The sequence below is a fragment of the Panthera uncia genome, assembly GCF_023721935.1.
Source record: "Panthera uncia isolate 11264 chromosome B2 unlocalized genomic scaffold, Puncia_PCG_1.0 HiC_scaffold_24, whole genome shotgun sequence".
In the NCBI taxonomy this organism is placed as follows: domain Eukaryota; kingdom Metazoa; phylum Chordata; class Mammalia; order Carnivora; family Felidae; genus Panthera; species Panthera uncia.
The window spans coordinates 110,798,208-110,824,037 of NW_026057580.1; the positions used below are offsets into that span (position 1 = coordinate 110,798,208).

At 42.2% G+C, this 25,830-nt stretch overlaps 2 long non-coding RNA genes across 2 annotated transcripts in view; one reads left to right on the forward strand and one right to left on the reverse strand.

The window, feature by feature from the left end:
• Positions 1-13,080, forward strand: part of LOC125939016 (uncharacterized) — a 24,510-nt gene extending 11,430 nt beyond the window's left edge. Inside the window, exons 2-3 of the long non-coding RNA XR_007462899.1 lie at positions 10,438-10,658; positions 12,812-13,080. This is a non-coding gene — a long non-coding RNA (uncharacterized LOC125939016). The remainder of the gene's footprint in view (positions 1-10,437; positions 10,659-12,811) is intronic.
• LOC125939015 (uncharacterized) lies at positions 6,366-10,497 on the reverse strand. Its single transcript, XR_007462898.1, has 2 exons — positions 10,201-10,497; positions 6,366-6,555 (listed from the first exon to the last, which is right to left on the reverse strand). It is a non-coding gene; the product is annotated as an uncharacterized LOC125939015 (long non-coding RNA).
• Positions 13,081-25,830: the final 12,750 nt, after the last annotated feature.

Consider the following 25,830-nt stretch of genomic DNA (forward strand, 5'->3'; position numbering starts at 1 on the left):
CCCCCCCCCCCCCCCCCCCCCCCCCCCCCAGGAACTTCTGCATTCACTGCATTTCAAGGTTTGAAGCTTTGGAGTAATCTACTTGTAATTGCTGAGGTTGTTTGGGTTTCCAGTATCAGAAACCGACTCTGTAATTATTCTGAACGAAGGAGAATTCACTGGAAGGAGGCCAGGGGATTTCAGGGAATTGGAACAACTGTTTGAAAGGGCAGGACCAAGGGAGGCTCCGGAGACCTGGGAAACTGGAAGCCTCTCTTTAGTGCACTGCCTTTAATATGACCGATACTAGCAATTACCAGTCTCTGTTGCTTTCTGTCTCTTTCTTTAAAATTCCAGCTTGCTATGTGACGACAGTGTGTGATGTGTCTACCTTGGGTCACTCGTTTTCTTACGGACGCGTCAGCAAAGGAGAGGTGGAAGAGGGGACACAGGATCACATAGTGGCAACGTGGTTATTGATGCCTCATCTCTGCCCCCTGCACATGCCCCCAAGCAGGCTGGTGGACAGAAGCTCTCAACTCCTGCAAATCGTTCTTACTCTTTTCCACCTTGACACCTGGTAGTTGGGTCCTCCGGGCAATCTTCTTTATTAAGGAGTTGGTGATGCTGACATTGCTTTGAAATAAATTGATAATAGGTCTTCCTAGTCTCAAAATCTTGCATTAACTCTGCGTTTCACCTAGAGGAAAGCCAATGGAATCCTGCCAACAACCCTCCAGGTGAACGTGATTCGGTCCTGTTATGGCCGCAAACTTCCCTCTTCCCAGTCTACTTGCTCACTCCATTTTGGTCTCACAGCCTTGGTATTTCTGGAATGCCAGATTCTTTACTCGATATAGGTCTATTCAGATTTTAAAATTTCTTCTCGAATTTGGTAAGTTGTATCTTTTAAGGAATTTGTTCATTCCATCTAAGTTCTTAGATTTGTTGACATAAACTTTTCATAACATTTCCTTATTATACTTTTAAGTTCATTAATATTCTTCTTTGATTATTGGTTTAGTGGTGTCCTCCCCCCCCCCTTATTTTCCATTGTGACATTTATTTATTTATTTATTTATTTATATTTTTGAGAGAGCACACATGCAGGTGTGCAAGGTGGGGAGGGGCAGAGGGAGAGGGAGAGAGAATCCTAAGCAGGCTCCATGCTCAGCACAGAGCCCTATGTGGGGACAGATCTCACAACCGTTGAGACCATGACCCGAACCAAAATGAAGAGTCAGACACTTAACGGACTAAGCCACCCAGGTGCCCATCTGTTGTGTCTTGTTTTAGTCTTGACCAGTCTAGCTAAGGATCTATCAATTTTCTTTTTCTTTTCAAAGAAGCAGTTTTGGTTTCATTGACTCTTGTCCTTTTTGTCTTCTGTTATTTACTTATTTTTTCACCAACTGCGGCTCTGATCTTTATTATTTTCTTTCTTTTGCTTTGAGTTAACTCCTCTTTTTGTATTTTCTTAAGGTCAAAGCTTAGATAAGGATTTTAGGCCTTTACTTTTTCTATAATAAGCATTTAAAGCTGTAAATGTTTCCATAACCTTTGGGTAGAGTGTGCAAATTTTGATATGTTGTATTTTCATTTTAGCTCAGATCAAGATATTTTCTAAGTTGCCTCGTGACTTATTCTCTGATCCGTGGGTTAATTAAAAGTGTTATTTAATTTGTACAGTTTGCTTATACCCTTTTGAGCTTTTCTGTTGAAAAAATTCCAAGTCTGCTGGGAAGTTGCGAGAATAACACAGAGAATAAGACCTTCACCTAATGTTGCTGTTAACATTTTACCATTTCTCCCTCTCTCCCTCACCATATTATTGTTAGTACTGCTTTTGTTGCATAGTATTTTTGGGAATATGTTGCCGTCATCATAACCTTTCCCCCCTAACTACTTCAGCATATGTGTTTTAAGAACAAAGACATTCTTTTACACAACTGCAACACAAGGGTCAAGTTGAAGAAATTTAATACTGATATTACAGTTTTGTCTGAATACAATCTACATTCCAATTTCACCAATTTTCCTATTATGTCCTTCGTTGCAATCTCTTCTATTTTTCCCTTATCCCTGACCCAGCCAGGGTCGCCTCTTGCATTTATTTGTCCCGTCTCTTTAATTTTCTTTAATGTGAGATATTTTCTCAGCCGTTCTTTGTTTTGTAACATTGACGGTTTTGATGACGCCAGGCCAGGCCAGTTGTTTTAGAGAAGGTTTCTCTATTTGGGTTTGATTGAGTAGAATCAGGTTCCACTCATTTGGCAGAAGCACTGTATAACAGAGATTGTGTCCCTCTTGGTGCATCACTAAGGAGGCCTGTGATCGCAGACTGTCCCTTCATTAGGGATGGCTGTTTTGATCACGTGGCTAAGGAATTTTCCAGATTTCTCTTAAGTTCTGGTTATTTTTGAATGCGTGCCAGATGTTATATACAACATTTTTAGTGATAATTTGAGGCTCTGCATGATGTTGTCTTCCTCTAGAGAGGTTTCCCTCTTGTCCTCGACAGACAGCTGGGTAAGGAAAGATCCTGACTTTGTCAGAGAATGAGATGGTTCACAGCTGGGCTCCAATCTTTTTTTTTTTAAGTTATTTATTTATAGAAAGAAAGCACGAGTCAGGGAGGGGCAGAGAGAGTGGGTAAGAGAGAGAACCCCAAGCAGGCTCTGCACTGCCAGCTCAGAGCCTGACACGGGGCTCGAACATATGAACCGTGAGATCATGACCTGAGCCAAAGTTGGACGCTTAACCGACTGAGCCACTCGGCACCCCTGGGCTCCAGTCTTTTTTTAGAGTTGTCTATTTTTGGTTTACTCTTCTTCTAAGGATCTAGCAGTTGTGGTCCCAACCACAACCTGAGGGTGCTGACAAGGGCTCTTCCTCCCGGGCAGACTCAGAAATGCCAGTTATAGTGTTATGCCCAGAATTCGTGATCCTCAAAGACCACCAGGGAGCTGAGTCCGATGCAAAAGCAAAGAGCCTTTATTCGAGCTAGCTCAAGCTCATTCCCCTACCTGCACCGATGCAGCGGTGAGATACCGGAGAGAGACAGCGAGTTTCAAAAGCACAAAGGTTTTATAGGGGCCTAGGGGTAGTAGGTGAGGTAATGGTCGTGGCCTTAGCTGATTGGCTGGGGAAGGGTCAGAGTCCCGTTACTTAGGTTGCGGGCGTGGTTTGATCGGGAAGTTACCCAAGGGGAGGAGGCGTGGTCTGAGGTTTGAGCGGGAATTTCTTTCTGCGGCCATGTCGGGGACATAGTCACTCAAGATGGAGGACACAGAACAAGATGGAGGACACAGAACAAAATGGAGTCAGCCGGCCTAGGTCTGCTCTTTCAATAGTCCTTAAGCCCTTAAATTGTCAAAAGCTCTGCTCATCTTCTTAACCTGTCAGCCACTGTTTTTGCTTTCTAAATCTACAATTGCCTCGAGGGTAGAAGTGGCCCCAGATGTTCTGCTTACTTCTCTTGGGTTCCCACAGCTTTCTTCTCTTAGCTCTGAAGACACTCAGTGCCTTGGGAGAGATCTGACACCTTCAAACCCACTTTTATTATATTCTGTCTGGGTTTCCTAATTGTTCTTGGTAAGAGCATCGCAAAAATATCTCGATTTTGCCAGTAGTGGAAACTCTACCACCATTAAAAAAAATAATACTTGATCTTGGGTTGCCTGGGTGGCTCAGTCAGTTGAGCGTCTGACTTCAACTCAGGTGATAATCTCCAGGTTTGTGAGTTTGAGCCCCGCATTGGGGTCTGTGCTGACAGCTGGGAGCCTGGAGCCTGCTTCGGATTCTGTGTCGTCTTCTCTCTCTGCCCCTCCCCCGCTCATGCTTTGTCTCTCTCTCTCTCTCTCTGTCTCCTTCTCTCTCTCTCTCTCAAAAATAAATGAACATTAAAAAGTTTAATTAATCTCATCTAAATTGCTTAGGCTGTGTGGGAAATCCCAGGTAAGGTCACTTTATGTAACGAGAATACATAGCGGGAAAAGTGACAGTGCATGCAAAACAATGAAAACTGTTATGTATATATGAAAACGGAGCTTCCAAAACTTGAAATTCAAGCGAAGTCTTTTTCAGGGGTAGCAAGCTCATTTTACTGGACTACTACCACCTAGGTGGTAAATGTGTTTAAATCCATGGTTTTGTCTGCATGCTGGAATTGCATTTCACAACTATGGACTGTTCTTTTACGTTTCTCAAAGGCAGAAAACCCACAAGGACTTTGTTATCAGATAAGAGTATTTTCTTCTTCGACAGCTTTAGCAGCATTAAATTGTAAGCCAGGAGAGAAAAAATACAGTTTTGTGTGTTCTTTCAGAAGTACAGTGTCTCTGTAATATAAAATGCATAAACATTTAATTCGGTTGTGTAGTAAAGCTGTTGGATTTTCCAGGAAAAACCTTGTTTAAAATAGTTGCTTGTCTTGTCTGATCACACAACGGAGAATGTGGTCATGGAATGTACATAATCCTTTTACTAGTTTTCCTTCATATGTGATAGCGGATTATAAGAGATACCATTTTGCACTAACAATTCAGAATGACCAAATGAGATTTCCAATTAAGCATTCAGAGTCCTTGGGCACTGCCCTTACAACATCCCCTAAGAATGCGCGTTGCCACTAATCATGGGAGGACAGAAGGCGGGGGAGTTTTCCACCTCAAGCCCTAAGAACAAACTGAAAGCCTCATTTGTATTTTTGCAAGTTACTTTGGTTTCAGTTAAGAATGCTAGATCAAGAACTTTATTTACAAAATCTACTGACTATTTTTATTTAGTACCCAGAAACAGTAAGAACTCAAAAATATTTAAATGGTATATTTACAGAATTACTGTAAAAGTATAGGTTAGACTGTCTTGTTGATAAGTCGGTGAAATTGATTGTATTGTTTTTAAGTGTGGGGCGACTCAAGTATTTATGGGAACATTATTGTGTCATTTCAGAATCTTTGGTCCCAAGAGTTTCTTTGGCAGCAGGAAGCTCATTTATCTGTGTTCCCCATATTTCAGGGCCTTGGAGCCCACTGGCTAACATCCTGGGTCCTATGTCCGAGTTCTGTGTGGTGAAGCGGGTAACTTATAAGGGTTCTTTTGTTAACCTTGCACTGTCGCATATTGAATTCAACTGGATGAATTGTGTGAGGCTCTTTCCCAGAAGCTCAGAGGCTCCGAAAAGGGGTTTAGGGTTGAGTGGCTTCCAACATCAGCCTAATTGCTCTGCCTTCAGATCCTGCAGAGCCTACCCGATGCAGCCTTGCTGGTCTCAAAGAGTCGACGTGCTGACTTAGGTGTTCTGTTCCTAGGGAGTGTTTGGTGCGGTCTGAAGTCGGTATCAGAATCGTTTAGCAGGTGGCATGTAGTGTCTCTTAACACCGATTCTTGAGTCAGTGAATTAACCGAAGCTGAAGAAGGAATACTGGTGAAACATAATGCCTCCTTTTCCTGGGCTCTGGGGAGGATCAGGTTTGGGGGTAATGCAGTCAACAGCCACGGTATTTCTAAACACCATAAAGAACATGTTGCTAGACCTGCTCAGGTACTAAACGGTACCATGCTTCAAAGAACTAATTGTCCCTCCTAAGTGCAGTTATTTGTTAATGCTAGTTTCGGATATTTAAATAGTATAATTTGAATTTTACAAAAAAGTCTTTCCACTTTTCGCCTCCAGATGGTCATGCTTTACGATTACTATGAAATCAAGACTCTCCACCATTGTTATCAGTTCTCGATGTCTGCCGGGTTTTGGCTAAACCCCCATTGCTGTTTATGGCGTTTGTGCACACCCTGGATTGTTCTGCAGGAAAACAAACTGAAGTTTGAGGTGCAACTTTCAATTGCGGTAGTCTGAACTCTGTGTAGGGGGGGACCCTGTCTGTCTCGTTCAGCCTTGGGTCTTGAAGTCCTAGGAGTGAGATAAATGTTTGCAGAAGGAATGAAGAAATGAAGGCATGGAGAAAAGGAAATTATTAGTGGTCTCTGACAAATTCCAGATTATAGACGCGTATGTGGTTTTTATCAAGAACTATAAGCTCCCCTTTGTTCTCCCAGACAGCAATTCAAAATATTTAGTTTTGCTTAATTTGGAAGCTCTTGAAGGGTAGGGAGAGATTCTATCTTCAAAAGTGCTGCATGCTGCGTTGGGTATGTCTTGATGCTTATGAAATCGTTTTAAAATAACATGATATGAGGCTAAAATAATGTGATATGAGGTCAATAAGCTAAATGTCAGGATTGGTCAGACCATAGTATACACGCTGTGAGACTTTTCCACCCGGTCTGATTCATTATAACTTACGGTACATTGTCAACTTTCATGCTCATAAACTACCTCTTGTTAAAATTACATTTTCAACCAAAGCAAGTTATGGGACATAAAATTCTCATATTGTAAGAATTTTATTTATTTTTTTAAAGTTTATTTTTTTACTTTGAGAGAGAGAGAGAGAGATTGAGAGAGAAAGGGAGGGGCAGAGAGAGGGAGAGACAGAATCCCAAGCAGTTTCCACACTGACAGCGCAGAGCCCGACGTGGGGTTCGAACTCACGAACCATGAGATCGTGACCTGAGCTGAAATAGAGTTGGACAGATAACCAACTGAGCACCCAGGTGCCCCAGGTATTTTTTATCTATATCTATATCTAATCTATATATCTATCACACACTATATACAATTTTATTATATATGTCACACTAAAAACTGATCAATTAAAAGATAACTCTTACTTAAACTTGAAGCTTTAATACTTCATGATTTTGATTATATAATACTATTTTACCATTGTAATATTGGCCAAAGCCAATATTAATAATAATAAAATCCATGACTGTGTTCTTAAAATCTAGATATCTCCTAAATTTCTGAATAAGAATGGATAGATTATAAAATTGTTCTTACCAATACCAAAGTAAATAAGATACAAATTGGTTATAGTCATTTTCATGAAAAGGCACAATTCTGGCATTTCCCCCCGGTGGACACAAATTCTCATTCATGCTTTGAACTGCCCACTTCATGTAGCAGATGGCGGGAGAAGGCGGATGGGGTTAGCGGAACCATATTTCCCCCGGCACTGTGGATATGGCTCCTACTCCCCACCAGCCACTGTCCCCGGGGGCACTGAGAGATTGGCAAGAATTGCTAGGGTCTGCCAGTGGCTCCTAATTTGCGGGGTCCAATTCTACCTTTTCTGTAACATTGGGAAGTATATTCTGGGTCAAAAAAGGATAAAGAAATCATCATTTATGAAAGAGCCCAGAGAAGAAACAACGCTAAGAGGTTTTCAGCTTTTTCAACTGTGTGTGTGTCTGCACAGTCCACTGCCTTGAGGAGCTTTTAAATAGATGATACCCAGGCCCCACCCGGGACCCGCTGAATCAACACACATTCCTTGAAAAGAGTGTTGTTTAAAAATTACTTTTAGGAGGATCTCATAATGATCATTACGGGGCTGACAGAGCTTGCTAATTGAAGGGGGGCTGGGTTTTATTTATTCATTTCCAGAAGATGCAAAAGTCAGGGCAGCAGCTTTCTGTGTTTGTTTGCATCGTGTTCCTAGCCACAAAAGCAGAGCCTGATATATGTAGGTACTAAATAAATATTCATGGAGGAAATAAATGACAAAGTATAAAGATCAGATGATGTTTTCTCCCTCATGGCATAGACGTGCGCTCTGCCTTCTTCCTTCAAATGTACTAGTTTGATAGGCAAGATCTTGAGCCTTTCCTTATTGAATGCTATCTTTTTATGTTACTTTTCTTTATTTTGGAAAGAATAGATAGTGGCTTATGTTTTTTCTGACTCACAAATGAAAACAACTGTGTTAGGAAAAAGGTTTCGTGAATACTCTATAGATTGAATAGAGAACCACAAAACAGAAGTCTTCACGTTTTTGACCCTTCTTCCCCATCCAAAAATAAATAGATGATTCAAAGTCTTGTGGTCAAAATCTTCTTGATGCAAAGGATTAAGAATGATCTTGAATAAAGTAGGTTCCCTGTGAGGATATAGATATAGATATAGATATAGATATAGATATAGATATAGATATAGATACACACACACAATATGTAAAAAATCACATTAATATAAGGCAGTGATCTCATTGAAAAAATCTACTGACCAAACAGTATGATTTTCCACAGGACCCACTTTTCGGATACAGAAAGAATGGCTCGGCTGAGTCCAGTGGAAATATGTTAGCTGACAGGACTCTGATAAAAAGATTGTATGAAGATTATTAAAGTAATGACCAATATTTTACATGAGTGATGTTGATGCATTTATAACACTGTAGTCTTTAGATCTCCTAAAATTATGATAATTTCTACTAGGTATGCCATATAAACATATTTTACTTGTTTGTGATTTTGTTAGGAATAGTTTTAGCAGGTACCGCACAAGTAGTGAAAGTATTAGAAATACCAAATTTGTGTATTTATGAGTCCTTTGTGTCGTTTGTGCTTAAGAAATTGCTATAGATAGGTTTTATTTGCCATTACATTTTTTTTTTTTCCAAATAGAGGAAATGAGTTTTGTTTTGTTTTTGTTTTTGTTTTCAATGACCAGAAGTAGATGAGTCATTTCAGGGATATTTTGTTGTGGGAAACTGAATTTTAAGGAAATTTTAAGTGATTAATTTTCCTCGGAATCAGGGACATATTTGTCTACCTGTAGGGAAAATCCAAGCATTGCAACCTAATGGATACTACCAAGAAAAAAAGAGAGAGAAAGAAAAGGAACGATAAATTACAAATGTATAAACTAAACTGTTCTCTTGACCTTCTGGAAAGAAGTGTCATTTAAACTGTTATTCTACTTTATTTATGTTGAACTAGCTCTATCCTTAATGAAATCCTGTGTGAAATATGTGAATATGGTCACTTTTCATTTTAAAGTGACACCAACTTTCTGAGGTTCTATATGGTCTAAATATGACCAGAAAAGCGGCACCAGCGTTAATCTTGAAAACCCAACTTTTTTCTTAATGTGATGTCAGGGCTCTTGAAAATTAGCACGTAAACATAATTTCTGGAGTTAAGATTCCTGTTTCCTGATTCGCTTAGCTGACTCCTTGCCAGGCTCATGAGGAGGCAGTGTGGGGAGAGGGCCTCTGGAGCCAGCCGGCTGATTGTGGGTCCTGGCCCTGCTTTGGAATGGTTGTGTGACCTCGGGACACATTACTTAACCTCAGCGGCATGAGTTCCCCATGCACCGAGGGGATAATGACACCTCACTAAATCTGGGGCGTCCGGGAGGCTGCATGCCGAGCTCAGGGAGCTTAGCGTGAGAGTCTTCCCCACTTAGCTATCACCCTCCACGCTTGACAAAGCCTCACACGCTCTGGGGGCTAGCACTGGTGTCTGTTGCAGGTGTCCATGCCTGCAGCAGCCAGGATCCTGTCACGTTTGCTGGAGTCCACGTTGCACGTTCGTGGGCTGGAGTCCCACGGCACTGCCCGTTCAAGCCCTGCAAGGAAGGTTCCTTGCAGGATGTTCAGGAGGCATGAGACACGTCACATTTATATTGACTTCAAAAGCGGGCATTTGCGGGAGGGTCACAGATGAAAGTGGAGGAGGACTTTTGACACCATCTTTGACATCCGTCACTGAGGGTGAGGAGTAAGCCAGAGACAGCAGGATGCTGTCACCCGCGGTACTCAGACATCCGGCGGAGACGTCAAGCAGGTGCTCTTGCTGAGGCCCGCAGTGGGCAAAGGCAGCAAGGGGAATGAGCAGACTGATGGACCTTCCCCTGCTGTGGCTCCCCCACTGGGGGCTGTGCCTCACTCTGCTCATTTATTGAACAGACATTTATTGAGCACCCGCTGTGTGCAAGGCTGTGCTGATGGCTTGGGTAGCGCAGGGAACAATCATTCACCTGGTGCCCGTAGCCAGTGTTTTCTGTTATCGTGGGTCAAGTTCTTACAGAATACTTAAACTTGGAAGAAGAAAAGGTATTGTATGAATCTGAACAAATATGGAAAATTAAACAAATCTCAACACCCAGGGGTTTCTGAGGCCACACGTGCACAAAATTCTCCTGGAGTAGACCCGAGGGTGGCAATCGCTATGCCATCAACAGCAACATGACAGTGGGCATGTCGATTATTAATGTACTCCAGAGAATAGGTTTGCTTTTTGTGATTTGTTTTGGTTTCTGATAGTCTGTACAAGGAATCCCTGAAGTTTTAGAAATCTTGACAATTCACTCACCTGACTTTAAGGGTCTCTCTTCCTCTAAAAATGTTTATTAGGTGTGTCAGTTTCCTCTCACTGCTGTAACAAATGACCACACGCTCAGTGACTCTGGAGCAGTGCACGGTCATTATCTTAACCATTCTGGACGTCAGAAGCCCAAAATTCGTTTCCATTGGCTAAAATCAAGGTGTTAGCGGAGCCGGTTCCTTCGGGAGGCTCTGGAGGAGAATATATTTCTTTGCTTTTTTCCAGCGTCTAGAGGCTGCCCACGTTTCTTGGCTTGTGGCCACAGATCACTACAACCTCCGCTTCCTTCATCACATTGCCACCTCTGACTCTGGCCCTCCTGTTTCCCTCTTACAAGGTGCCTTGCGATTGCATTGGGCCCAGCTGCATCATCCGGGATCCTCTCCCCATCTCAAGAGCCTTACTTCAATCACATCTTTTTTCTGCGGAAGCTGACATCTTTACAGGTGCTGGGGGCTAGGGGGTGGACGTCTTTGGGGGCCACCATTCAATCTTTCTCTTCTGTGCAGAAAGGTGTGGGAGTAAAATTCCACTGGATGACGTTGCCCTGAACGATGAAACGTAGCATGACGTATCGACGTCAGAAAGAAACTGCTCACCACTTTCTTCAGAAACCAATTAGTCAGGTGTTGATATGCTCATTTTAGAGAATCTGATATTCTTTTAATAGTCCGTCATGACTGATTATTAGTTTTGGGTCTGAAAATGCGAAAAGGTTGGGTACGGTTTTCTTAGATGCCGCTTATGTATATGCGGAGTCTGTATAAAGTTTGATTTTTGCCAGTTAAGTTAATTTTAAAGTAAGATGAAAGGCTGCCTAAAGGAGCGTACGTGATTTCTTAGCAAGCAAGTCCTAGCTTCCACTCTGTCCTCTCATCTCTTCAGTTTTCCTCTCCTGTTTTCCCACCGTATCGTCTGGTCCCCTCACCGACTCCTTCCTCCTTGCCGAGCGGTACCTGCCCCTCTGCAGCTCTTGGCCGGCGGCCTCTCCGCTCTCGACCCCCAGGGCCTCTGAAGCTTCTGATCCAGCTCTGACCTCGATGATGGGGCCTCCAAACCCACGCTCTCCTCCCTCCGCCACAGCTCCTCACACGCCTCCACGACAGTGTCTCCCCACAGCCCACCCCGACTGGGCTCCACACCCGCAGCTGCCACGTGGCTCCCTGCAAATCGGCAGCCCCCCCTCCTGCCCTGTTTCTGCCCCGTCAGAGGCAGGGTGGGCTCCCGACGGCTCCTCCTGCGTTTGTTTTGCAAGTGGGAGCTTTGTGAGGGCAAGGCTTTTTCGTGACAGCTGTTATCAGGTCTAGAAGAGTAGTGCCCGGCATGTAGCAAATACACGGTGTACATTTGTTGCCCAAACGACCCTCAACTTCATCTGTCGGTGACCCTTTTGCATGGATTTTTCTTAGGGCGGTTCTTTTTTTTTTTAATTAAACATTTTCTTTCTTTTTTATAATTTTTTAAAATGTTTATTTTTGAGAGGGAGAGAGACAGTGAGAGAGAGAGAGAGAGAGAGAGAGAGAGAGGGAGAGAGGGAGGGAGGGGCAGAGAGATGGAGACAGAGGATCCGAAGCAGGCTTTGTGCTGACAGTAGAGAGCCTGATTTGGGGTTCGAACCACCAACTGTGATATCATAACCTGAGCCCAAGTCCCATGCTTAACTGAGGCACCCACGCACCCCAGCACATGGAATTTTAAAAAATCAATTACAGCGGGGTGCCTGGTTGGCTCAGTCGGTTGAGCATCTGACTTTGGCTCAGGTTGTGATCTCATACTCCATGAGTTCGACCCCCACATCAGGCTCTGTGCTGACAGCTCAGAGCCTGGAGCCTGCTTCAGATTCTGTGTCTCCCTGTCTCTCTTCCCCTCCCTGACTCACAATCTGTCTCTCTCTCAAAAATAAATTCACATTAACAAAACAAAACAAAACAATTACAGCAAAAACTAACAACCAATACTTGTGGATTGCTTCTGAAACCCAGTGAGACCTATTTTATTTCTTACAAGAACCTTGTGATGAGGCCGGGGGAACATATTGTCCCATCCCCATTTTAGAATTGTGAAAACTGAGACTCAAAGAGCAATTAATTAGTCCAATTTCTTCACCTAAATTTGATTTCATCTTCTCTCAATTTGTTAATTTACGCACTTCGCTTCATCTGTAATCTCTCAGCTTTGTCTCTCATGACTGTCTCTTACTTTCAACCCTCACCCTCTCTTGCCTTACTGTCTCTTGTCTAGACAACTGGAAGTGTACCTTCCTGTTTTCAGTCTTATTGCAAATCTATTTTGAAGCTCTGCTAGAATTTTCTCCAAAAAATACAAATCAGGGGGCTCCTGGGTGGCTCAGTCAGTTAAGCGTCTGATCTTATTTTTGGCTTAGATGATGATCTCAAGGTTGGTGAGTTCGAGCCCCACATCAACTCACCATGTGAGTAGCACGGAGCCTGCTTGGGATTCTCTCTCTCCCTTCCTCTCTCTCTCTACCCCTTCCCCAGTCTTTCTCTGTCAAAATAAATAGAAACAAAAACAAAACGGCCAAAATACAAATCTGATGTCATTCCTTTCTGAAAAACGATTTCTCTCTCCTCCTTCCCAGATTTCATCCTTGCCCAGACATTAATACAGAAGCTGGAACGAAACAATTTCTGCAGTCCAGACGCAAGAGCAAAGAAAAAAGAATTTGGTATACACAATTTCCTACGTGGAACACATAGTATGTTTTCAATATCTTTTGGAAGTACTATGTTATTTCTCTGCATAGTTATTTAAGAGAGGCAAACTGCAAATGGCATTCCTTGTATGTGTTTAGAGGTGTTAATGTAGCAACAGCGAATACATCTATCCATAAGATACAGTGAACTCACTTCTGTGTGTCTGGTCAAAGGCAATAGTTCTCATTCAATATTGTTCTCATGTTAAAAATTAACATTCATCAGACACACATTATGTGCTGGGATGGTCTTGGATGACCCATCAGGCTGAGCTAATCTACTGAATAATATTGCCTAATTTGTAGACCTTGGGGAAATAAACCCCTGATTTTTATTGCTTCAGTGTCTGATGTTAAACAAGTTCTAGAACAGCAGGCTAACCACAGGCTGGAGCCATAACATTGCTTGATGAGCTGTCAGCGCACTGATGCTGAGTTCTTGAGGTGCCACCGCCACAGCCCGCATGTCGGGGGCCCGCCCTGAATCTCCTCCAAACGCAAGAATGCCTGTAATGTGTTTCTTTTAGGTTCAGCTGTCAAGGAGCTTTTTCAGTCTACTAGTTGATGTTTAAAAACTCCGTTCTCATTTTCTGATAGATTTTTAAAAACAAGATAACTAGATATAGCTCTTTGAAGATAAATATTGAGAACTCTGTCGACTAAATTGATTCAGTTCAGCATTCTGGAAAATGGTATGGCCTGCCATTTGGGGAAGCTTTTAAATTTCTAAGGACTTTTCCTAAAAGGAATCAGAATAAAAGATGTGAAGTAGACACCTTATATTTTCTATCGATTATAGTAGTTTTTCACTCACAATTCAGGGACCCTGCTGGTGGTCGAAGCATTAAAATTTACCACGGCAAGATGGCAGCCTGGTGATATGTCTGTTTAGAAACTCAGTGTTCTCTAAACACATATGTTTGCATTTCCTTTGTGTTATGTGCAGAAAAAGAGAAACAGTTGTGAAATGAAATGCAACACACTAGACACAGTGGCAATGTCTGAGAAGTGCACCTTCATAGCATTTAATGAACGCATTTCACCCTCGGCCGTGTGCCCAGATTACGGAACAAGCTGGACTGGAGAGGGGGCGGGCAGAACACAACTGTATGCTTCCCCCCCTGGCTTGTTAAGCCCACTCTGTGGACCTGTTTCTCCTTGCTTCCTGAATGAAACGGACAGATTCTTGGCTTTTCTGATCAGTCTTTATTTACTTATTTTTGTTTCATTTTAGTTTTGAGAGAGAGAGAGACAGAGTACAAGCTGGGGAGGGGCAGAGAGAGAGGGAGACACAGAATCCAAAGGAGGTTCCAGGCTCTGAGTTGTCGGCACAGAACCTGACGTGGGGTTTGAACTCGTGAACCTGAGCCGAAGTCAGATGCTTAACCGACTGAGCCACCCAGGAGTCCCTCTGATCACTCTTAAGATACTTAAACCTCCTGTTTTAATATTAAATGAATCTAATGCAGTGCAATAGTCAGAACTTGACTCTCATCCAGCTGGAAGCTTCTTCCGTCCTGTGACTCAGCCAGCTTTGGGTTTGGTGGTCTACAGTGGGGTGGCTGAGGGCTGGGGGTGGTGTGACCGGCTCTTCCTCTTTTCTCCCAGTCTCCCCAACTTGCTGTGAAGCCTGTTTCTTACTCCTGGGGGGCTAGGTGGGGATAGGGAAAGCCTTCAGAGGCATGGGGCTGTGGTCTGCCGTCAGTCCCTCTGGATGGTGGGTGTGTGTCTCAGCTTTTCCTCTCTAGGAGAATTTTTTTTTAATGTTTATTTATTTTTGAGAGAGAGAGAGTGCAAGCCAGGGAGGGGTAGACAGAGTGACAGAGGGAGACACAGAATCTGAAGCAGGCTCCAGGCTCTGAGCTGTCAGCACAGAGCCCGATGCGGGGCTTGACCTCATGAACCGTGAGATCTTGACTGGAGCTGAAGTTGGACACTTAACCGACTGAGCCACCCAGGCGTCCCTCAAAGAGAACTTTTGGGAGTTCCTCAAAGATCCCATGAGGTAGCTGGCTGTGGTTGCTTTGAAGCCAAGCTGATGAAAACAAACGTGCTCTGAGTGGCTCTCAGGGCTGCGGGAGACGTGCAGTCGATCCCTGAACATGTGTTTGAACCATGCAGGTTCACTCACACACAAATCTTTTTCAACACAGTACAGTAATGTAAATTGTATTTTCCTTATCATTTTCACAATATTTTCTTTTCTCCAACTTACTTTATTACCAGAATACGATATTTAATACATAAAACATTAAAAAATACGTGTAAATTGACTGTTTTTGTTACCGGTAAGGCTTCCAGTCAATGGCAGGCTATTGGTAGTTAAGTTTTTAGGGAGTTAAAGTAATACATGGATTTAAAAAAAAATGTTTATTTATAAACAGTGTGAGTGGGGGAGGGGCAGGCAGAGAGAGGAAGAGAGAGAGACAGGCAGGGAGGGAGAGAGAATCCCAAGCAAGTTCAGTGCTGTCAGCACAGAGCCCAACACGGGGCTTGATCCTCTGAACCATGAGATCATGATCTGAGCTGAAATTAAGAGTCAGACCCAGTCCCGCGTAATACATGGATTTTTGACTGTGGGGGGTTGGTGCCTCTGATTCCCATGTTGTTCAAAGGTCAACTGTACTGGGTGCTGTGCCACTACAGGCTGCCTGTTGTAGCGACCGGCTGAGCCATGGCTGGGAATTTCACCTGCGAGATGCCCCAAGCCACCAGGCTGTTGGTCAGAGGGGCTGGTGGGAATGCGGGAAATGGTAGGTCCTGTCTGAGAATGTCCCACGGGGTCGGAATGCTCTTGTTACTGGGACTTGTCGCTTATGACATGGTGTGTCAATCCATTCTTTACTGTTTGGTGATACTTCTTTCAAGTTTGCAATAAACCCTTCAATAGCATTAACTCCAACTCCGAGGAACACAGGTCAAACTCCTGAGTGGTCAGCTGGCAGCCTCTTTCCTGCCTAGACCCTGCACAGAACACCAGTAACCCCCAAACAAGCCCCGACCAGAAGACCCGACTCCCAACAGCCTCAGAGGGCGAAGAGAGCAGCCTCTCCCGGGCCTGCACGTGGGCACCTTTCCACCTGGACAGCAGCTCCCACCTGCTGCATTCTTCTTGGCCTTTGAGTCTGGGCCTAAACTCTGAAAACAGAGTCCTGTCTGCCCTCCCGTGCATGACTGTATTAGCGCAAAGAAGCTAAACCAAGTGGCATTTTATAAGTTTGCCTATGAAGCTTTGAATAACTTCGTTTTATCCAACAAGGTAATCTGCGAAAAACAAAGCACTGGTTAGCTGAATTGGTAAACTCACTTTTGAAAGGAATTTCTTTTAGGTGATGTGAGTAGCAGCATCTGAAATAATATATCTTATTGATTCATCTTATAAACACACGTGACTGAATGTTAGAAACTCAGGAAAAGCCAAAGCCGTGGGCAAGGTGTGAAAAATAGGTTGACGCAAAAATATTCTTAGCTGTGTGAAAAAAGTGACCGAGGTATTGGTCATTCGGGCAACAATTGTTCATTCAAAATGTGACAGATGAGTTGAGGTGAATTATAAGCACATGTGCCTGCAAATTAAGGGGTAAATGGAAAACAGCAAAGTGAAGTGAGCTTGATGTCCTAGCTCGGTTCATGTTTAAGCCTATGCCAGCATCATCTGGCTAATCCGGCCTCCGTTTATTCATGTAGTGGACATTGGTTGGTGCTTGCTCTGTGGACACTGGGAATTCAAATGCAAAGTGCATCTTGGTCCTCATGGACCAAGACTAGTGGTAGAAACAGGCTAATTAACAGTGCAAACCCCATGTGACAGTTGCTAAAACTGAGGTAAGACCAACTGCCAGCAATGGACTTTTGGCCCCGGAGCCAAGCAGGCCACACTCATCTGCCAGGATGACAAGAAATGCTGTTGGAGGGAGGATGCTTGTGAGCTGCAGACCGTGGTGAGCCATGGTTGGCCTGTTCTCATGCCATCGCTGTGCCCATGGCTGGGGAGAATGGCCACTGACTGATCCTTGTGATTATATACGATGCTGTCCAGACAGCCATCCTCTGACCCCAGTGTAAGTGAACAGCCTTCCTGCAGTGGTAGAATATTCTGATGGAATATAGGAGGCACCATAGTTTCTCCAGTCACTTGGGTACGGGCGTGGGTAGGGGAGCCGACAGCAATACCAATCTGTTAGCTGTGCTTGGTAAACATGTGGCGAGACTTCCCACACCATAGAGACCCAGCAGACTGGCCTGCCTCCTTGGCCAGGGCAGTTTTAGATAACAGGATCGCTCCAGACTTTCTGTTGGCCAGCTAAGGGATTGTCTGCCTGCTGGCCAACACATCATGTTGAATATGGATCAATACCAATGGTCAGGTAGAAAGATCAGTCTCCTACACACAAAGCGAGAAGGATGGTTGTTTATGATGTCCCAGTGAACACAGTGACAGGCCTGGCTATATTAGTTTGCAGGCCTAGTACGAAACTTACTAAAAATGTCAAGACCGTAATAGCGGAGCATTACATCAAGTTTGGAGACCTATAAGCAATGGGCTCTGTGCAGCTGCCCCCAGTTAGTGGACTCTGACCCTGTGACCTCTTTTCTTGGCTGGATCTGGATTGATGGCCTCCGGTCTGTCCTGTGATGTCTCTTTCGAGTGATGTCAAGGCTGGACTCTTAGTCCTTGTGGTTGAAATGGTGTGAAATACTGATGGGATGAGGAGTCCTTTGAATTTAGGGAGGTGAACTGAGAGGTAAGGACTCATCCTTGAAGAGTGGCCTTCCAGAGATGGAGTTGGCCCCGTGTGGAACAGGACCACCGGAACTAGACTAGGCTTCACACACACTGGCCTCAGCTGAATGTCTAAGGCAGTACAGTCGGTCCTGAGTGCCGAGGGGCAGATCAGGGCTGGAAGCCAGGGATCCACCTGTTACACAGTTGCAGCTACAGGGCATGGGCCCCAGACTGCAATCTTGCCAGGGGAGGACCTGGTACTTACCCTACTATGCAGGTGCTCATGCGCATGAAATAAGGCAGGACTGAGCTTCCTCTTTCAGAGGCTAATGCCAGTTCTGGTTCATCCCTGTAAGCACTCCCAGATTGTGATGGTGAATGGGGAAGCTGCTCTACACTGTCTCTACGTTTTCCTCCCTCGAGTGTTCTTCAGGTGCGGTCTCTGTGCTGTCAGAATGCTGGAGCCCAAGGAAGGGACACTCAAACTGAGAATTTAAGGATGAGAAGTTTGCTAAATAGGCAAATGCACATACCTGTGTGCCGTGTATGTTGTGTGGGGTGGGTGGGTAGTGGAGGAGATGAATATGGGCAAGAGAAATAACAGGTGTGGAAGTACGGAAGTAAAGCAGAGCAACTAAAAATCAGGAGGCTGTTAGTAATTGGATTTGGTAAGAACAAAGGGTGCATGTGGGTTAGTCATATGGGAAATGATGCTGGAAAGATAGGAAGGTACCAGATCAAAGAGAGCCTTTATATTCTACTAAGGAGTTTGGACTTTCTACTTTGTACATAATGGTAAGACAATGGAGGATTTTCAAGGGGAAAGTGACACAATCAGATATGAGTTTTGATGGGTTGCTGTAGCAAAAGTGACAGGTTGTAAGACTGGAGGCAGGCAGTTGCAGTGGTCTAGAGGAAGAGGATAAGAGAGGTAAATCTGTTGGGTTGAATGACTCTGCTCATGGGATTATGCCAAAGGGGCTCTGAAGCCACAAGATGGTAGAGCCACAGACAGAAGGAGCCTGGATACTTCATTTATTTTTTGGAAGAGAGCTGCTCGAGAGAGTCACTTTCCCAGGAACATCTGAACTGGGTTTTGCATAAGAGTAATGTAAAGTTTTATTGGTTTTAGGCCATTGAGATTTTTGGATTTTATAAGTATTTTTTTGGCTTTTAGCCTATATTGATGTAGAGAGGTAAGGAAATCAATGGTACTACCATTAATCCAATATAGTGAAGACAGAAAGGCACCGATTCAGAAGGTGAGGATGAGGTTGGTTTAACTATGTACTGAGTTTAAGAGACCATGGGATAGCAAAATGAAACTTGTTGAGAAACCAATCTCCACGAGTCTCTTGAGTTTCTGCACATCTTGAGAGCAAGGCACTGACTGCTCCTTGTTTCAGACTATCTTTTTAGGGATGTTTGTGTAGCAAACAATCTAAAGAAACTTGAGCAGCTTTTGAAGAAAAAGAGTGTCTCCCTCTGGAACAAAAGAGCATGCTTGCTGCCCACGGGAAATATCTGCATCCTCCAAGCTCAGGGCTCCTCTCCTATGAGGTGGTCCATTGCATGTGCGAGTCTCACTTGGCCTTCTTTATTTGCCGAATGGGAACTGGGGCTCTGGGAACCAGCGCAAAAAGGTTGATGTTCTGGGTACTGCATTTGCTGCGAGTAATGCACTGCCTTTCATCTCTGTGTCTTTTAGCAGCACCCACGAAACTCTGGCAGGAAGGAGATAAATCTCAGGTTCTTCACAGTTCTGGACAGAACCAGCCAGAGATGGTTAGAAATCCAGATTGGGAGTTCAGAACTGGGGTCTCATTGGAGTATAGGTGGGTTGAAGTCCCAGGTGCTGATTGGGGAGGTTGGGTGGGGGTGGGGCGAGCAGGAATGCTACTTGAAACACGAGAAAGACGAGAACGTGCAAGAACAGCAACTATTAAGAGAGAAAGGAAGAAGAGATTGTGAAGCTGACCCACACAGAGAATCTGACAAACAGGAACTTCTGCTTCCAACACGAGTGGTTAGGAACGTTAATTACTGTAAGATAAGCACTCTGGATTTGAAACTTGAGAGATCACTGGAGATTTTAGTATGACCAATTTCAGGGGGTGATGAAGACAGCATCCAGATTTCCATGGACTGACAAGCCAGCAGGAGGTGGGGGTGGGAGGGCAAGCCCAGCCCGTGTAACCAGAAGAGGATGTGAAGGAAAGGACAGAGGGTCATAACACATGAGGTGTCTGGGGTTTGGGAAAGGGCTTCTAATATGAGATACACAAGCACGCACATGTGCACCCACACACAAATACATACACACGTGCACATATGTGTGGCTGTAACTTACCTGGTAGCCTAGGTTTTCTAGTCTGGCTCCAATTTACTTCTCTAAACCAATTTCACACCCGTTTCCAGCACGAAATACTTGGGTAAGTCTAATAGGGTTACTCCCTCACCAAAATGTTTTGCCTGTTCCTACTTTAGTGCCAGTACAAACCTGAACCATTGTTCAAGGCGTATTAAAATCTCCCTTTCTTCACTGAGGGTTTCCCTGCTTCTCTGCAGTCTCTCCTCCCACAACACCACAGGCTCTTCTCTTTATCTCTTTCATGGCGCATAGACCCAAATCTTATAGACCAGATAGATTGGTTCTTCCAGAGGCAGGATATCGTAAGGAGTTGAGGCCCGGCTTGAGGATTAGACAGAACAGGTACCAGCTCTGCTATGCATGAGCAGGGCAGCCATTGGCAAGTCACTCATGTTTTCACACATTCAGTTTCCTCTGGTGTAAAAAGGGGGTTTACCCCCTTCTCTAGGGCTATTATGGTAAATGAAACGGATACGGAAAAGGCTTGATGTGGTGCCTGGCTTATAGTAAGTTGTATATAACTTTGTCCACATAGGCGCTCGTCAACATATACTGAGTAAATAAACATTTGACTTGTGATTACCAAGAACAAAATTATTTTTATAATTTTTGCTTTAAACAATTCTACGACTTTAAAAAATTTAAAAGGGGAAAAAGTGGAGAGAAGAAAACCATCATTTGTGTGTCTCCAGATGTTTATATTTTGTTAACATCTGTTTTTTTGTTTTGTTTTGTTTTGTTTTGTGTTTTGTTTTTTTTGAGGATCCAGCTTTCTATCTGGTATCCTTTCCTTTCAGCCTCAACAACTTCCTTTAGAATTTCTGGTCATGTAGGTTTCATGACCTACGTGGTGGGTGATGGTGATGGATTCTGTCTTCTTTCATCTGAAACTGTCTGTATTTTATCTTCATTCTTCATGGATATAGAATTCCAGGTTGGGGCACCTGGGAGGCTCAGTTGATTAAATATGTGTGAGTTTGATTCACACATACGTGGCTCAGGGGTCACTCAGAAATATGGGTAGGCACTTTGGTGAAACCCTCTTTTGCGTTTTTCCTTCCAAGAATCCTCCATTCTCTTCAGTGGCATGACTACCATAGTTTCAGGCTCTTCTGGTCAAAGAGACAGCTGTTTTCAGTTAGTGCCCCCTCCAAGACCATGTACTCTGCATGGACTACATTTAGCCCCGGAAGGGAAGCCATGAACACAGGGAACTTACTTGTTTGCTCCCTTCCTCTCCTCCTCTGAGCTTGTCTTCTCCATCAGATTCGGTCTGCTCCACTCAGTCTCCAATTCATTGGGGTATTTGCTTTTTGTATTATGTCTGGGGCTTATACTTGTTTTCTGTGGGAAGTCCTCCAGTTAGGTCTTATTCTGTCATTGCTGGGCATGAAAATTCCTATTTGTTGTTTAGCATAAAAGATGATTTATCACATGAAGGCAAAAATATAACTTATCCATATTGCACTGGTCTTAACGGCAGGGTAGAAAGCTAGTCCAATCTTTTGGGAAAGCAGTTAACATCATATGTATTTAGAGCCTAAAATTCTTTAATGACTAATAGGAGGATAATGTTAAGCTAATTGCTACACTTTAGGTACTATTTATAAACAATACAAAGTAAGATGGGAAAATGCAAAACAAATTAAACATACCAGTTTATTTATCTATTCACCTACTAAAGGACATCTTGTTTGCTTACAATTTGGCAATCATGAATAAAACTTATACATCTCCATGTTCAGATTTTTGTGTGGACCTAAGTTTTAAACTCCTTTGGGTAAATATCAAGGAGTGCAATTGCCGGATCTTATGGTAAGAGTATGTTTAGTTTTGTAAGAAAGTACAAACTGTTTTCCCAAGTGGCTGCACCATTTTGTACACTGGCAGTGAGTGAGAGTTCCTGCTGCTCCACATCCTTGCCAGCATTTGGTGTTTCAGTGTTCTGGATTTTGGCCATCCCAAATAGGTGTGCAGGGGTTATCTCACTGGCGTTTTCATTTGCATTTTCCTGATGACATATGATGTGGAACATCTTTCCACATGCTTATTTTCCATCTGTTTATATTCTTTAGTGAGGTATCTGTTCAGGTCTTTGGCCCACTTTTAAAATCAGGTTGTTTGTTTTCTTATTGTTGGGTTTTAAGAGTTCTTTGTATATTTTGGACAACAGTCTTTTATCAGACATGTCTTTTGCAAATATTTTCTCCAAGCCTGTGGCTTGTTTTTTCATTCTCTTCACAGTGCCTTTTACAGAGCAGAAATATTTAATTTTAATGAAGTCCAGCTTATCAATTCTTTAATGGATTATGCCTTTGCTGTTATATTAAAAAATTATTGCCAAACACAAGGTCAACTAGATTTCCTTGTGTAACAAGAAAGTTTTATAGTTTTGCACTTCACATTTAGGTCTTGATCCATTTTGAGTTAAAGAGTGTAAGGTCTGTGTCTAGATTCATTTTTTGAATGTGGGTGTCCAGTTGTTCCAGAACCATTTGCTAAAAAGGCTATCTTTTCTCCATTGTATTCCCTTTGCTCTTTGTCAGGATCAGTTGACTATACTTCTTATCAATTTGGATGCCTTTCATTCCTTTTCATTGTCTGATTGCTGTGACTAGGACTTCCAGTACTATGTTGAATAAAAATGGTGAGAGTGGACATCCTTGTCTTATTCCTGATCTTAAGAGGAAAGCTTTCAGTTTTTTACCATTGAGTATGATGTTAGTTGTGGGTTTTTCATATATGGCCTTTATTATACTGAGGTATGTTCTCTTTAAACCTATTTTGTTTTTATGATGAGTGGATGTTGTACTTTGTCAAATGTTTTTTCTGCATCTATTGAAATGATATATTTTTTTAATTCTTTCTCTTATTGATGTAATGGATCACATTTGATTGATTTGTGAATATTGAACCATCCTTGCATCCTGGGAATAAATCCCATTCGATTGTGGTGAAGGATTTTTTTTTTTTTTTAAATGCATTGTTGGATTCAGTTTGCTAATGTTTTGTTGAGGACTTTTGCATGTATGTTCATCAAAGATATTGGCCTGTACTCTTTTTTTGTAGTGTCTTTGTAAGGTTTTGGTATCAGGGTAATGCAGGCCTCATAGAATAAATTTGGAAGTTTTCCTTCATCTTCTATTTTTTGGAATAGTTTGAGAATAGGTATTAACTCTTCTTTAAATGTTTGGTAGAATTTACTTTTGGGGGCACCTGGGTGGCTCAGTTGGTTGAACATCTGACTTCGGCTCAGGTCATGATCTCATGGCTCTTGAGTTTGAGCCCCACATCAGGCTCTGTGCTGACAGCTTGGAGCCTGGAGCTTGCTTCATGTTCTGTGTCTCCCTCTCTCTCTCTGCCCCTCCCCTGCTCACTCTGTCTCTTTCTGTCTCTCAAAAATAAATAAACATTTTAAAAAATTTAAAAAAAAATTTACTTTTGAAGCCATCTGGTCCTGGACTTTTGTTTGTTGGGAGTTTTTTTTGATTACTGGTTCAGTTTTGTTGCTGGTAATCAGTCCATTCAAATTTTCTATTTCTTCCTGATTCAGTTTTGGGAGGTTACATATTTCTAGAAATTTATCCATATCTTCTATGTTGTCCAATTTGTTGTCATGTAATTTTTCATAATACTCCCTTATAATCCTTTGCATTTCTGTGGTGTTGGTTGCTATTTCTCCTATTTCTGATTTTGTTTGAGTTATGTCTTTCTTCCTTTTGATAAGTTTGGCTAAAGCTTTATCAATTTTGTTGATCTTTTCAAAGAACCAGCTTCTGGTTTCATTGATCTCTTCTATTGTTTTTTGTTTGTTTGCTTGTTTTTCTATTTTGTTTATTTCTGCTCTCATCTTTATTATTTCCTTCCTTCTGTTAGTTTTTTTTGGTTGTGTTTATTCTTTTTCTAGCTCCTTTAGATGTAAAGTTAGGTTGTTTGAAATTTTTCTTGAATTTTGAGGTAGACCTGTATTGCTATAAACTCTCCTCTTAGAACAGCTTTTGTTGCATCCCTATTGTGTTTTCATTTTCATTGGTCTCCATATAGTTTTTGATTTCTTCTTTGAGTTCTTAGTTGACCCATTCATTGCTTAGTAGCATGTTATTTAACCTCCATTTATTTGTGTTCTCTCCAGATTTTTCCTGTGGTTGATTTCTAATTTCATAGCCTTGTGGTCAGAAAAGATGCATGAAATGACTTCAGTCTTTGAGAATTTGTTGAGACTTGTTTTGTGGCCTAATATGCGATCTATTTTGGAGAATGTTCCATGTGCACTTGAAAATATGTGTATTCTGCTGTTTTTAGGATGAAATGTTCTGAATATATCTGTTAAATCCATCTGGTTCAATGTGTTATTTAAAGCCACTGTTTCCTTGTTGATTTTCTGTTTGAATGACCTGTCCATTGATATAAGTGGGGAGTTAAAATTACTATCAATTACTTCATGTTTGTTATCACCTACTTTATGTATTTGGGTGCTTCTATGTTGGATACACAAATATTTACAATTGTTATATATTCTTGTTGGATTGTCCCCTTGATTATATAGTATCCTTTTTTGTGTCTTGTTCAGTCTTTGTTTTAAAGTCTATTTTGTCCAATAAAGTATTGCTACCCTGGCTTTCCTTTCATATCCATTTGCATGATAAATGGTTCTCTGTCCCTTCACTTTCAATCTGCATGTGTTTTTTGGTCTGAAATGAGTCTCTGATAGGCAGTGTATAGATGGGTCTTATTTTTTGTTTGTTTGTTTTGTTTTGTTTTTATCCATCCATCACCCTATGTCTTTTGATTGGAGCATTTAGTCCATTTACATTCAAAGTAATTATTGGCAGGTGTATATTTATTGCCATTTTATTCCTTGTTTCATGGTTGTTTTTGTAGTTTATTTCTATTCCTTTCTTCTATTGCTCTTTTCTCTCATGATGTATATCATGCATACACATGTATATCATAATGTATATACATGTATATCATGTATAAATGGTATACATTTATAGTATACCATTCAGATATACCATTCAGTCTATCACATCTTCTGTGTATAGCCGTTTATATTAAGTTGGTAGCCACTTAAGTTTGGACCCATTCTTTACTCCTCTCCTCCCCAAGTTTTAGGTATGTGGTGTTATTGTTTACATCCTTTTATTTTTGTAGGTTATTTGGTTTTTACAGATATACTTATTATTACTGCTTTTGTGCTTCCTACTTGCCTTCCTCTTGCCCTTTAACATTTCTTATAGGGCTGGTTTAATCATTAATTCCTTTAACTGTTTGTCTGGGAAATTCTCTCTTCTTCGATTCTGAATGATAGTCTTGCTGGATAGGGTATTCTATCTAGAGTATTACCTGCAGATTTTTTTCCTTTCAGCACTTTGAATATATAATGCCACTCTCTTCTGGCCTACAAAGTTTCTGTGGAAAAATCAGCTGATAGCCTTATAGGGTTTCCCTTGTATGTATCTGCTTTCTTTCCTCGTGCTTCTTCTAAAATTCTTTATCACTACTTTTTGCCATTTCACTTGCTGTGTGTCTTGGAGCGGACCTCTTTGGGTTGATTTTGTTGGGGGATCTCTGTGCCTCCTGCATCTAGATTTCTGTTTCTTTCCACAGATTTGGGAAGTTGTGAGCTATTATTTTTTCAAATAATTTTTCTGTCCCCTTTTCTTTCTCTTCTCCTTCTGGGATCCCTGTAAGGATATTATATGGGATGTTATTACACTTGATGGTGTCCCTAAGTTCCCTAAGTCTTTTCTCATTTTGCATATATATTTTTTTATCTCATCTGCTCAGCTTGATTTTCCATTACTC